Below are 13838 nucleotides of genomic sequence, written 5' to 3' on the forward strand. Positions count from 1 at the left end.
ACATCCCCAAGATCTACTCGGCCTTCAACTAAAACTTCCCCTCATACATGATGTGTTTTTACCTGTATGAAACCACAAATACACTCAGCAGCAGCCCCACCTCCCGTTATCTCCTCAAAAGAATCCACTATCACCCAAAAGCATGAGAGAACAGAGTAGTCTGTATCAACCAACAGAAAGCATGAGAAAGAGGGCCACAAGGGCGTGGCACATCCGTGGACCCAGGGCAAACAACTTGAAAATGTTTGGTAGTTCTTCTTTTCCCCGAATCCCTCTTAGGCTAGTCAGCCTCTAAAGGTTCTCAAATCTGGCCCCCTCCACCCATACGGTGTCTCACCCTGCTGCTCCCTCTTTTTCTCTGCCAAAGCCCGTCCTCCCAGCAAAATTTTAAACTTTTCCATTATTTTACAGAGCAATTGTGCTGGACCATGACCTGCAGGGTCAAACTCATCTTGATTTAGGGACTAGGCTTCTCTTTAGCATAACTTCTAGTGAGCACAGTTGTAATCATATTTGACAGTACCTTTAGATTTTTTTTGAATCACACCTATGGTTACTTCTTCCATGAAAGGTTTTATGATTTTTTTCCCCATCTACTTTCTATCTTTTCCCCAAAATTCCCATTGACATCTCTGTAGCTTTTTAAACAATAATGTCCTTTTTGTTGATGGTGTATATATGTTTATTTCATCTCCCCCCACACTAGCTAGTCATTTAATAGTTATAACTTTTACAGCTTCATTGTTCAGTGCTAAACTGCTGGAATGAAGCCCTGTGTCATGTCCTCCCTTTGCCTGCCCGCATTCCCTCGCTGAGTCTGATGAATCTATCTTGGCCGCAGACACCCAATCCTTTCCCTCCCATGTGAGAGGGTTTACCAGTAATGACAGCTCCTTTCTTTCCCTGTCTTCTCCCTCATCCACAGCTTCACCATCGTCTCTACCCAAAAGGAAGGTACACTTCAAGCCCACCCCTCTCATGTACCCTCCCTCGACTGCAGGAGGTCTCTGTTCAGACAAATCCCTCTATGTATCTTTGCTTCTCTGGCATTGTTTTTTTTTTATAGCAAGTCTGGTCCTGACTGCCCCTAAGGTCCCCAGGACTCATGATTGTCAAATCATCCTTTAAAGTCTGAGCAAGATCAGCTCCACCAACAATAGTTTCAGGTGGGGCCAGCCCCATGGTCAAGTGGTTAAGTTTGCACACTCCGCTTTGGTGGCCCAGCGTTTCACCGGTTTGGATCCCGGGCGCGGACATGGCTCATTCATGGACATCCATGTGTGCGTGTGTGTGTGTGTGCTGATATAGAGAGAAAGGGGAGGGAGGGAGCGGAGACAGAGAGAAAGTGGAGAGATATCGAAAATGGGTCAAAATACTAATGGGTACACCTGGATAAAGGGTATATGGTTGTTTACCATCCATGCAACTTTTCCACAAGTTTATCTTTAAATAAATACATTTTATAAATGGACCATTGGCTGTTGTCCCAAATTTTGCCTAACCTTTGAAATTTCTGGCTTTGATTCCCGCACCTGCCATCGCTAGCCTACCCAGACCCCAGAAGTGTGCAGTGGTGACTTTAAAACAGTTGTCGCAGGTTCTGTCCCAGGCAAGAAACCCTGGATCCTCTTTGCACATTTAAAGTGTGCTAACATTTCAACAGGGTTTCACAAAATACTGGAAAAGAGCATCCCCCCCAATTTTTTTTTAAAAAATTATACATAATATAAAACAAGAACCAAAGGAAAGAACAAAATATTCAACATGTGTACAGCATGAAACCCTTAATTTCTTCCTTATCTGGTGCCACTGGGTCGTCCGTCTTCTGGGGTTTTGTGGTGTGAGTTGGTTTGCCGGCACTGCCTCTGCTCTGCTAGTCAGTTACCACTCCTGCACCGGATTTCCGTCTTCAAAAATTGTGTTGACATCTTTTGTCATATCTTCTCCCCTTCTTGTCATCCTCAAGGGCCTTATTCTTTTTAAATCCTTTACTTGTTTTAGCAGCTTTATTGAAATATAGTTCACATACCATACAACTTACCCATTTAAAGTGTACAATTCCATGATTTTTAGTGTATTCACAGATGGGTAACCATCACCACAGTCAATTTTAAAGCATTTTCATGACTTCAAAAAGAAACTTCATAACCTTTAGCTGTCATTCCCCTGTCCTCTCATCCCCCCAGCCCTAAGCAACCACTAGTCTACTTCCTCTCTCTCTAGATTTCCCTGTTGTGGACATTTCATATGAATGGAATCATATGAGGTTATTTGTGACTGGCCTCTTTCACTTCTGCATAATGTTGTCAGGGTTTGTGCATATTGTAGCATGTATCAGTACTTTTTATTGCCAAAAAATATTACATTGTGTGGATATACCGTAATTTATTTACCCATTCGTCAGTTGATGGACGTTTAGGTTGTTTCCGTCTTTTGACCGTTATGAATAATACTGCTATGGACATTTGTGTACAAGTTCTTGTGTGGACATATGTTTTCATTTCTCTTGAGTGTATAGCTAGAAGTGGAATTTCTAGGTAATATGGTAATTCTGTGTTTAACTTTTGAGGAACTGCCAGATGGTTTTCCAAAACAGCTGCACCATTTTTCATACCCACCAGCAGCATAGAAGGGTTTCAGTTTCTCGGCCTTCAAACACTTGCTATTATCTAACTTTTTGATTCTAGCCATCCTGTGTGTGAAGTGCTATCTCACAGTGGTTTTGATTTGCATTTCCCTGGTGACTAATGATGTGGAGCATCTTTTCATGTAATATTTTACTTTTGGGGAAGGAGAGGAGATAAAAAAGTGTTTGATCTCCTGTGTTTAACTCATCATACAGTAGCTCGTTTTAAATGTATTACAGGAAAGAAACTTTCTTCTAAATCTTTGAAAGCACTTGCATGGTGATGTGAAGTCCTTATCACATGTACAGTTTTCTCCTTCTGTGCTCTCTACGTGCTGCAGTCACTGTGTGACTGAGGGACTGCAACACCGTGCACTGCATTTGCTTAGGAAGATTCCTTTCTGCGTGGGGTGGAGGGAGGAGTTAACTCAGTGACTTCTCAGGCTTGACTACAGGGCTGAGCAGAACTGATGGCCAGAGCATCTGAAGCTCAGTGCGTTTCCTCCCCATGGCTCTGTCCATCTGTTTTGGGTCAGTGAGCTCCACAGGTAGTAAATGTCAAAGAAACGTGAGAGCTGTGACATGGGCACAAAGCATACACCTGAGAGACGGATGGCAGGATGTTCCCATGGGCTTTTGCCCCTTAACCGTACTGTAGGAGACGGGCCGTATCACACGTGCCAGATGATAACTGTGAAAGTGGGGTAAGGGGTACCTGGGAAGTCCCACTGCTCTTGTGCATGTTTAAACATTTCTGTAATAGAAAGCTTAAAATAATGAAAGAAGCTGGGTGTCTCCTAAAGAGAGGGAGGGGACGAGAGGATACCTGGCAAGGGGGCTCAGTCCGTCAAGACGAGGGTTTAGCTCTCTCAATAAGGACATTTCAGGAAGTGTAATCATTGAGGTTAGGAAGGAAACCTCTTTTCATATAACAGGAAAGAAGGAAAGGAGGAACGGGAAAAGGTTTTTGTGAAGGTTTATTGACGGAAAGTTCCTGTCTCCTGACTTCTAGTTCCTCTGTGATCAGTGGTCCAGCACATCTACTGAGCAAATGGAGACAGCCTAAATTTGAGGAAAGTGAAGGAGATTTGAAATAAATTTGAGTGTCCCTGGAGAGAGAATGGAATAAGGAAACAGCGACCTAAGCTCCATTTGTCTTGTTCTCATGTTAGTAAGCATGGGATAATTCTTTGTGGAATGAGTGAGTGATTTCCAGCTAGTGCTGGGGCTGAATTTACTGTGGCATCGGTAGACTCCATTGTGAGATTTAATCCAATAGTGATCAGTTAGTTATAGGAAGGCATTTCTGGGAAAGGCAGAGAGATGGGATTTTGCCAGACAGGCAGGATTAAAAGGGATTGGATGGGGCCCATTAGTAGCGGAGCTTTTTAAATGTTGGTTAGCTGACAGACCATCGAGTCTACCCCGGAGAGGGAGGAAATGTAAACAAGAGCTTGACCGACAGACAAGGAGTAAGTGGAAAAATGAAGGGCCTGGAGTTGAAAAGTTAACAAGGGGCATATGAATCAGAAGAATGAGAGACGAGGCCAAGGGGTGGAATGTCCGACTGTAATAATCTGGATGGCTGAAGTGTTCCTGGTGATAAGCTCTGCAGTGTGGCAGTAACTACACTGGAATGGAAGTAAAGGACCCTAAGATGAGATGATGTAGAAACTGAGAGGCTGGTCTTTGGCTGGTCTATCCACATCGATGGTAGAGCCCTCCATGGCCGCCTCACCTCTTCAAGTCTCCTGCCCTGGGCCCCATCCCCCTCCCAGGACCTCCACAGAATCTGCATTCTTTCTTTGACCTCAAGTTTCAGACATTGTGGGTTCAATGGCATAACTCTGGACAAGAAGATACAAGTGTGGAGTGAGAGAGGCTGTAGTGGACACCGGTTTTGTTTTTGGTTTTTGTTTTAACACCTAGCATTCACAAGCCTTTCTGGGAAAACTACCTCCAGTGCCCTCTGGGATACTCACCCCATTTGTGTGGTGTGTGTGTGTGTGCGCGCGTGCGTGTTCGGTTTTGTTACAATAGTTACCATTATACTTGTATCTTTTCTAATGTCCTCAAATTCCTTTCCCTTACTCGGAGTCTTATTTCGTTTGTCACCTATATCTTGACCCCCTCTTATTACTTATAGAACAATCATTTTATTCTATTTTTCCATTTTTCTCCTCCCTTCCATTTTTAAAATCATGTTGTTTTTAGAAAACAAAATTGGTATTTTATTTTTCCACCCTTGTAGCCATCTTTATTTTACTTAGACGTCTACAACTTAATGTATTTAATGCTCACCATCATAATGCTGTTTGAATTTTGCCCCAGTTGACACTCAGCCAATTTTTGAGTCCCAGTCTGTCTAAGTGGAGTTGCCTTTCCTCCAAACCCCTATTTTAAGGGTGGGTATGTGTGCAGTCCATGGTGAGACCCCCATATATCTGTAACCTGGTGCACAGTCTGGGACTCACCTCTGGTTCATGAGCTGCAGATGTTCTGGGGGAGACCAGCCATGGCTCCACCAAGACCGTGAATATCAGAGGCGGCACTTCCATCCTGATAGGTGAACTGTACACACTAAGGGCAAGATCTTGTATATTCCTATTAAGCATAGATGGAAGGAAGGCAGCAAGATCACCTTCCCCAAAGAGGGGGATGCCATGCCTGATGACCTCCCTGCAGATATTGTTTAGTATTCAAAGAACAGCCCAGTGCCTTTTTGGAATAAGGCATCAGTGTGCTGTGCAGTGCCTGGATCAGCCTCAAGGTGGTGATGCCTGGATCAGATTGAGGAGGGGGCAGGGGGAACAGGACAGGGTCACCATATGGATGATGAGGCATAAAGCTTTGTTCTACCAGCAAGGTCCTCCTTTCCCCTCTTCATTTTTTCTTCCCTCCTCGCTTACTCCAAGTCATCTTTTCCTCACTCTCCGCTTTATTTTATCCTGGGAGGTAGGTGGCTACCTGGTCAACATTGTTACTACTGGCAGCTGAGTGATGCTTTTGCTCTGCAACAAAATATCATTTGGCAGTCTGAAGAAATACCTACAGAGGGGAACCACTTCCCCCAGGTGCCTTTCCAGTAGGGAAACCTCAATGTAAAGTTTAAAGTATTCTTCCCTAACACATTAATATGACTCGCATGACAGATTCTTAAGCCGCGTCTGTGCTGTTCCTAGCCCCTCCCCCACCAGCCCAGGATCCACTGCAGCAATACCCTCCCCCACCCCCCAAATCCCATTCAGGGTTCACCCACCTGTGGGGTCCTCTGGTCACTGACCTCTAAATCATGATGAAGCCACTGTTTTTTCTTCATTGTTGTTTTATGAATTGCATACCTATTCTTGACCCTCTTCGGATAGAGAACACCTGTCTTCCCTACTCTCTGAAGGATGTAAAACATTCAGTGAGCGGAAGGTGTGAGCTGCTCTACACTTTCGTTAAGGCTAAGCGAAGAGGCAGGAGGCAGAGCCCACCTCCTTAAACTTCATCAGGGAGGAAATGGGCTTTTGGGGGCACGTGATATCTCTTTGTCAACAAGAGCTCCAGAGCACTGGTGACCTTTTAGAAGCCAGAGGAAGCAATCAGTAAGAGCTGAACTCACTCCTCCTTTTCCCTAAGCACAAGCCCTGAGTTACCTGAAACCCATGCCCCCAACACAGGACACAGAAAAGACATCACTATTATTAGAGAATCATTTATTGGGGAGAATTAATATTCTCCACAAGAAGGAATTATTTTGCGGTGGGAAATTTTCCGCTCTCGAAACGCTGGAAAAGCGTTTTCTGTTGACATAGAGACGGATCCCTAAACATAGTGCCTTTAGCAGTGGTGAGAACAGCTGGAGGCCCCTGGGCCGGCTTGACGCCTGCAGGTGGAGCTTGGATGGGGCACATGCTCCCTGCGGGGCACAGATAAGGGACGCTTCTGATCCAATAGCTGATCTTTAAACGCCATGACTTTCTGAGGGTGTCTGTTCTGGTCCCTGATCCGTCTAGAACATGTAGGATAATTCTGGCCAGCAAAGACAACTTCTTGGTGGCGGGACTTGGTGCTTGGCACTTTACAGGAGGGAGCCCTGTAGTTGGAAGGATGTCCCTGGACGGGCTCTGCCTGGGCCTGCTCTTCTGCCTTCTGGTCAGTTTTCACAAACTTCCTCAGGGAAGGAAGGGGCTCTTGAGGGCGGGTGACCTCTGCTGCACACCGCTGCCCCAGTTTCTCCACTGGGAACTTCCCAGGGACCGTCCTGGTCTTCTGAGCCGTGGTGGTCCCAGTAACGGCAGCTCTCCCTTTAACCAGGCCTCTGCTCTGTGCAGATGATATGGGGCTGCCCTTTTCCTGGGGATGTTCTTGGTTTTTGCCTTTTGTCCCAGGACGAAGCCATTGAAAAATGTGGTTCATCTTTTTTCTGAACAGACTTTCAGGAGGCGGCTGTGCTTTCTGTGATGAGGTCTGGGAAGACTTGCTCCCAAGCGTCTCCTCTGATGCTGTGATCTGAGTAGGGAAACTCTTTCTTGTAGGTTGGGATGTCCCCAACCCTGCATCCCCTCCACCAAGCTCTTCTTTGTTGCTGCCCGGAGGGCTCACTCTCATTGTAGCTGGTGGGAATTTCTTATCCTCGTACCTCTTTCGGTCTTTCTTAGGGACCCAAGGCTCCTGCCGCTGCTGCCTGCTGATCCCAGTGTCCTCCAGATGGACATGCAGCACCTGGGAAGCTCCCATGTCCCCACTGGAGACACCGTGGGCATGAGTCAGTGAGGCCTTGTAAGTCAAGCTCTCTGAGGCAGGGGACCTGTCAGTGTGTTGGCCTTGGACCTGGCTCTGATTCCTCTTCTCTAGTTTCGACTTTAATTCCCTAAACAGATGTTCCTTAAGATCCGATGACTTCGGGTCTTGGGGAGCTTGTCTTTTTGGTGCAGGGCTTTCAATGGTCCCAGTAATTTCTATTTTACTGTGATTCTCACGTATCCTTTGGGAGCTTCCTGGCTTGCTGGTTGTCAACACATTAGCAGTTTTTGACTGCAGAGCGTTGAGCTCCTTGGCCCTGAATATGTCCCTGGCCGTGCTGTGCACGGAAAAGGGTTCCGACTTCATCTTTTTGTCCTGTCGCCCTTCTCTTCTATCACTGGGACTCACTCTCTCATCCTTTGTCTCATGTTTGGCACCAGCTTGCCTTGCAGGCAGCTCTGGGGGGCATCTGTTGCCTAGCTGAGTAAATTTCTGACTCGCTTTGCCTGTGATGCCACACGTGACAGGCAGATGAGTCTGCCTGGCACCCTTACTCCTCTGAACAACCTCTGCAATCTCTTGGTTGATACCAGAGGGTGATTGTCTCGGCACCCCTTGTCCTTGCCTGCCCATAGGTGAAGTAGCAGGGCAAAGACGATCCAGGACCAGGGCTGAATTTGTTGTTTCTGCTTTTTCTTGAAGAACAGATTTAGAGCTTCCTCTATGGGGCTCGAAGCCCTCGGATTTGGAGTCCACTTCCAAAGTTGGGTTATTTGAGGGGGGACAGTAGAAATAGGTCAAGGACTGGGATGCAGCATCTTCCAATTTAAACGCCTGTATGGATTCAAGGACCCTGCAGGGAAGGCCCCACTCCATTCTCATACGAAAGCTTTTAATATGGGTTTCCATCATCTGTTGCGCACTGGAATCAATGAAGCAAAGCTCCTGGAAGGTATTCAGGGAGGAGTCCCCACCCACTGAAGGAGGCAAACTCCTCTGTGTTATTTGGGTGCGGGATTTGTCAGAAAGCAGCAATGTCTGCTTGCTGGCATGCCATGAACTGCGCACCGTCCCAGGGAGCCGAGCCTCACTGATTTCCTCAAACTTCTTGCTCAAATGTGCTTTCAGGACATTTTCAAGTTGTTTCTGATCTAGACTTTCCTCCAAGGCCCTTGAATTTTTCCCTGACAGACTTGCCACGTGACTATTTAGGTCTTTCTCAGAGTCATATGCCGGATCCTTATCTGAAGAGCTCTCTGGGTCACTCAACAGATGAGCTTTTGGGCCGTTCTCTGGGCCATGCCCCTGATCCTTCCCCATCTCCTTCTCTACCTGAAGCAGTTCTGAACCCCTCTCATGGAAGCTTTTGGACTGGCTCAATCCAACATTTAGATCTTTGTTCACCGAGATCCGTGAGAGTCCACGATTGCTCTCTGCCTTAGCTATCTCTGAGAAATCTCTTGGAGGCATCATCAGTGACAGACACTCACAGATCCTGCGGGGCAGGCCCCACCGGTGTTGGATGAGCCTCTTTCGAAGGTGATGTTCCAGTTTCTTCCTCAGCTCATCACTGAGAGGAAACTCTACGGGAAGGATGGAGATGGAGGCATGGGCCTGGGAGGCCCGATGGTAAGGAAAGTTGGGAGCTGAAGAACAAAATTCTTCCTGAGATCTTTGGACTACAGAGGGGGAACCCCACAAACTTTCCTGTTGCTTCTGCAACACTTTCCATTCCAGCTGTTGAATTTCAGATGAGGTGAGAGACTCTGATTCATCCTGGGGTCTATGGTGACACACTCCACAGATCCTTATCTGGGGTAGAGGACCAGATGGTAGGATTGGGAGTGGGGATTTAAGGTGGGCCTGGGACTTGACCTGAGTGAGAGGTAGGGGCTGGGATTGGGGCAGGGTTTGAGGCAAGGGTTGGGGCTGGATCTCAGGCAAGGATGGAGGTGGGCGCTGGAGAGGTACTGGGGATTCTTGGCCCATGGAGGCATTTGAGATGGTATTGAAAAGGAAGATTGTGGTGCAGTCACTTGAGTCACGGATAGCAGAGGGCAAGGACTCGCTGTGCAGAGATGGGAGACCCCAGAAGAGCTGCATACATTTTTCCTGTAAATGGTCCTCCCAGATTTTAGGATATGGGGGCTGCTCATGCATGTGCAGCTCCTTTGGTTTGCCTGCACTGCTCCAAAAAGGAAGGGAGAATGCTGAGTCACACTCATCAGCATTTGACTCTAGCATTTTCCCCGAAGGATTTAGTTGGTAGTCTGGCCTAATCTTTTTTGGAAAAGAACCCTTCTCCTTCTCCTTTTCCTTCCACATCAGGAAATCCCTCCTCTTTCAGACTTGTCTCTCCAGGAGTGCCAGGACATGAGGGCTGAGAAATGAGAGGTTACCAGGCTCTATAAGGTTAGCTGTAGGGTGTCTCTCCAGAGAGGACTCTGAAGAATGGAGGGCAAGAAACTCTCGATTAAAATCACATGGTGCCAAGGTGGAAGGTGCTAAGAACAAGTCTTTGGCAGAAGCTTGCCACCAGGATAATTCTGAAATTGACAGGCTTGAATGGTCAGTGCCTCTGACTGTTGGGACATAAGTGGACAACCCACCAGGGCTATCTGGAGATGAGTTCTCTGGAACAGACTTCAATAAGATGGAAACCGATTTAGATTGAGTCACAGTTAAAGGGTGGTCTGTCGGTGGTGAGACAGACAGCCTTGGTGGTGTGTGATGACAAGCCAGTGAATCAGTGGGATTGATTATCTGGGACAAATTTGGTAAGGGGTTAATATCTTGGGAAAGGGTGCGGTCAAGAGAGAAGATCGTATTCAGAGACAGAGTGGCCTCTGGTTGGAGAATAGGACCCGTTGCCTGGGTGTCATGTGGTGGCAGAGGGGGAAGGGCAAGGGGTTGGGGTGGGGAACGGTCTGCTGGGAATTTGGACTCCAAGGGAGGAAAAGGCTCTGGTGGCATAGAGTGACCCGGTGGTGAGGGTGAAAGAAAGTCAGCTAAGGGTGTCATTGGGTTAAGTGAGAGGACGGAGGGGGGCGGTGGGGAAGGGTCAGGTGGAGGGGATGGTGTTAGGTCTCCTGGAGGGACTTCTGAGAAGGCAGAGGACAGAGTGAATGATGACTCAGTCCCAGAAGCTGTGGAAGCCAGAGAGGACACAGAGGCGTTATCATCTTCCAGGTCCTCCAGGAGCCGATTGATCTCAGCAGTTGTGCTATTACACACCTCACAGGAGGGGTCTGGGCATAATAGTTGACGAAAGCGGGTGGTATCGAGAGGCCGGCCTAGGGGCCTGCGGGAGACAGGAAGTAGAAAACTGTAGCCCGGACCAGAACAAGGAAAGGAGGACCTGCTGGCCTGTCAGGGGAGGGGCCACCTGAAGCCTGCTGCCCCTTCACAATGCCCCACGTCTATGACTTCACCATACACTCAGCAGCCCTCACCCCAAGGCCTTCATTCACATACCCACTCCTATGGCAAACCCCTCCCATGACTACTGCAGGCTGTACTGAATCCCTGGAATTGCAGAGAACATGTCAAAGAGGGATCAGGAAAGAAAAGACTAGTCACCTTTTCAGAATAGAAATTAGCCTCCTTTTCTCCTCTGTTTCCCTCTGGTAATTTCTCCAACCTGGGAAACCAGAAGAGTGAATTACATGTAATAAAGGCAGAAGCATAGGTGTTACACAGGAGTCCCTTTAGGGGAGACCCTTGGGATATTAACGGGCTGTTAACTCTGAAAGCCCCAAGAACCAGTAGATGTGGTCAAACGGTCAATGATAATATTAATAAGGTTCACATGTGTTTGTTGCTTCATTTATAAAGTACTGTCACATACATTATCCCATGGGATGTTCAAAACCACCATGTGAGGAACATAGGTCAATGGTTACCTCGAGGAGTCTGATCATCCAGGAAGTCAACGTAGTTTCTACAAGGTCAGGAGACAGAAGTTCTGACTCTTGACGTCTCCCACGGCCACCCACTGGGCAACACCCATTGTCCAGGCCCATCACTGCTTCATGCCCAGAGCTGGGCAGAGCAGGAATCTGAGAAATGTCTCGGGTTCTGACTACCTTCCCATGAGCCTTTCCTCTGAGGCCTCTATCTTCTGAGAGGGACTCTATCTAGCGACTGACATCCTCAGAGACCATGGACCTGGGACCTCATGGAGAGGACAGGAAGGGTCACCCTTGGAGAGCTCAGGTGGGATAGGTGGAACCTTACCACTTGATGTTCCACCTCTTCTTCTCCTCTTGGCTCTGCCCTGACGCTGAGAACAAAAAGAAAAGAATGAGGAGCGAGGACTTAGTTGGCTTGCTCCTCTCTCTAGGAAACTCAGATATTCATCCAAGATTAATGTCACTCTCCATTTTTATTACTAGCACTTTGTGTTCTTTCCCTTTCTGAATTTCTAAAGGTGATAAGATACTTTCAATTTTTCCTTCTTTGAAAAACTCGAAGGAGGATTTTTGGCTAGAGTCCACACTTGATATTCTCAGTCAGAAGTCCTCTGCTCAAGGAAGGCATAGACTCTGAGGCCCACAGTCACATCTGTGCTTCCTCAGATAGGACCCTGTATCCTGGGACAGAGCTCACACTCCAGTGTCTGCTCAGAGGCTCAGCCCTGCTCTCCTGATCTGCCCAATACAAAGGACAGTTTGGTCGAATGACGCCCGACATGGGAACGTGACTCATGATCCAGTGTTGGGAACAGTGTTCTCCTACACAGATCCCAAACTCTCTAAATAACCTAATGCAGGGCCGTGAAATCAGTGATGGGATTTTATCCAGGAATCCTCCACCACACCCAGATGGTCTGTGAGTTTTAAATGGGAAACAGTCCCAGCTGAACCCCTAGTCCTGCCTGGCCTATTCCCCTAGAAGGATGATGTTCTATCCTCTATTCAGACTTGCCATCTTAGGAGTCTCTCTGGACCAACTCATTTAAAAATGTGGGACTAGAAATGGAAACAACAATAAAAAATCCCTGTTGGTGGCTTGCCCAGGGATCCTTACCTTTTGGTAGATTTTGGTTTTCCAGAAGGTTGGTAAAGATGGAATCCCCACCAGGAAGCACAGGAACAGAAGAAGCAACCACAACCCACACACGATGGTGAGGTTGTGGTCACTATCTAAGAATGTTGAGCAGATGCTCAACAACAACTCAATATGGCTATTCAGAAATGAGAGAACATTCCATTGACTGAACTCCATTTTCTGAATCACAAGGCTGCCTGAGGCAACTGAGCTCTGAGAGTGTCCACACTTGCCTATAATCCCAGGCCTGCATCACAGAGCACTGAAGAGTCACAAAGGGTTTCAGAGGGTGGGGGAGGGGACATGAAGAGGGTGTGCCCATGGCCCCTTCCCCCCACCAGCCCAGCTGATCTCTCCATCCATCCTGGGCCCTCCAGGTCCCTCTGCCCTACCCTGCCATCCTATTTTCCAACTCTGTCCGTTCATCATATCATACAATTACATTAATGGAATTTTCTGCCTGTTCCACCTGTACTCCAGATATTGCCTGGGCCCCCTTGACTGTTTGGAGAGCTTGACTTTGGTTTCACCAATTCCACTGCCTCGAAAGTCTGAAATGCTCCCTGGAATTTTTGCTAGTACCCAGACATTTATACTCAGAATCATATATGTCCTCAAATCCATCTTTCCTTTAGAATGTTTTTGCCTTACATGAACCCTGATATAGAACTTAAAGTTCTTTACTCATTTGGTTTTGTGAATGTTGAATAACAAATTTTAGTTTCTTGCTTCAGTCAGCCTTTACCGTCTTCAGCCAGTGGGGCTGGCTCAAATAATTGAAATGAATAATTCATTATTCAACATTCACAAGACTAAAATCAGTACGGGCATACCTCACTTAATGAAAGGGACATGTTTTGAGAAATGCATCATTAGGCACTTTCACTGTTGTGTGAACATCACACAGTGTACTTACACAAACCTAAGTGGTAGAGCCTACTACACACCCAGGCTATGTGGTGCTACCCGTATGGGACCACTCTCATGTATGTGGTCCATTAGTGACCGAAACATCGTTAATATTGTTACATGGTGCGTGACTGTGGTGGATGACAATGACAAAATGGAGTACCATTTTCAAGGCTTCTAAAATGGAGCTGGGAGGCCATTAAGGAAGTGGGGCTTATGCTTGTACACCACATCCACCACCAGACGTTAACTGAACTTTTGAGCTTTACCTGACAGCAGAGGTCACATCTTGAAGTATTTCCTCATTCCAAGAAGGGGCAGTCTGCCTAGGACCAACTATGTTCTGGCAAGTCAGCTCACCCCATGCCAGAACCAGTCATTAACTGTTCACTGTAGAGCTTTGTAAGCCTGTGTCCTTTCCTTTTATATACCCCTGCCTCCTTTGTCTTCCTAGGAGCACATTTGAGCTTCTACTCGAATCTACATCTCCTGAATTGCAATTCTTGAGACCCCAAATAAACTT

The sequence above is a fragment of the Equus asinus genome, unplaced genomic scaffold (genome assembly GCF_041296235.1).
Source record: "Equus asinus isolate D_3611 breed Donkey unplaced genomic scaffold, EquAss-T2T_v2 contig_307, whole genome shotgun sequence".
NCBI lineage: Eukaryota > Metazoa > Chordata > Mammalia > Perissodactyla > Equidae > Equus > Equus asinus.